The sequence below is a fragment of the Penaeus monodon genome, chromosome 20 (genome assembly GCF_015228065.2).
Source record: "Penaeus monodon isolate SGIC_2016 chromosome 20, NSTDA_Pmon_1, whole genome shotgun sequence".
Lineage (NCBI taxonomy): Eukaryota > Metazoa > Arthropoda > Malacostraca > Decapoda > Penaeidae > Penaeus > Penaeus monodon.
Genome location: NC_051405.1, coordinates 44089086 through 44090490, shown reverse-complemented (window position 1 = coordinate 44090490; position 1405 = coordinate 44089086).

The following is a 1405-nucleotide window of genomic DNA, read 5'->3' as shown; positions in this document are numbered from 1 at the left end:
ATCGTGTTCAGTTTCTCTCACTAACGCAGTGGATGATTCGCTGTAAAGCTATTGATTTTTTTTATTTTTTTATTAGAGAAACGAAAATAAAATACGAAGGGATCGGATGAGTTGCAAAATGGTGTTCTATAAGAATATAAAGTCAAGAAATCTGTTATTTTCGTACTGATTATGTCATGGCATAAATCCCTGTCAAGTGAACACCATGGCTTGACGACATATCTGAATAAACAAATATATGTGGTGAGTGCAAACACAGAATGGTGTTGGAACTGAAAGTAGCTAGCTGCTTCATAAGTAAGTTCCCATGACGTCAGCCCAGTTTCGATGGCGAGCCTGACATTGCTGCTGACATCTCCATCACCACCACAATGCTTCCCGAGTCTGTCATGAGGCGGATCCACAAGGTCGGGTCGCGGCCCGCCCTGGTCAAGGTCCGCTGCTTTACTGAGCCAAGCATGCACGCGAAAGCAGTCAGTGGCTTCGAGGTTTTCACTGGAAATGAAATACTAACACTCCCTTCGTTGTTGATTATTTTCTGGCTATTTTTCCCCCCTCCCCGTTTTCTTCCTCTCCCTCACTCTCTTTGTGTTAGGACCGCGAGCCGTTTCTCTTCTTTCCAATAACTTTTATTTTCAAGTTTCTTTTAAATCTTTAGGTAAACACATCTGCACATGCGCTTATACCCTTTGTATTGTATGTGCATTGTATGTGTTTCATTCTTCGACACAGTTGAACACTTGGCCACACCGACAGAGAGGAAAAGTAAACAATAAGACGAAGATACGAACATCTCTATTCGAACCCACGTGTTGGAATCCGTCGGCGTGGGGTCTCGAAACAGAAGGTTCCCTCGGGCGCGGATAATGGGCTGAGATAACCATGGAGGTTTCTTTGATGGGGCTTCGGTTGCTCGCTTATTAACAGTTGCTACGTGACACCCCAGCATTGTTCTCCAGGCAAGAGCGCTATCAATCAGGAGTGGTGTACATGGTAGCCGGCACCGTCTCTCAACAGTTCCTTTCCTTTCCATGTTTTTGAAAGGCCGGTTACGTTGTTTACCTGGCCTGGTGCTAGCGGCGGGGCTGCACGTAACACATCCATAAACTTTGGTCAGTGCGTGTCATTGTTAGAAGAAGTAAGATATATGTGTGCGTAGATGTGAGTACGTGAGCATCGTCCGGCCCGAGTTCAAGGGTCACCAAACCACGACACTGTACACGTGAACAATACAGTACCTGCAACACATTGTTTTATTGATATGTGCTAACGGGCACTTATCATCATCTGTACTGAAAATTTGTACAGGAGTCTCTTGTAAAAATAGACACGAAAAACACTGTTTAAACAAGGGTCTATGTTTTTAATAACAAGAGACATCCCTACTGATATAATTGTGCATGGA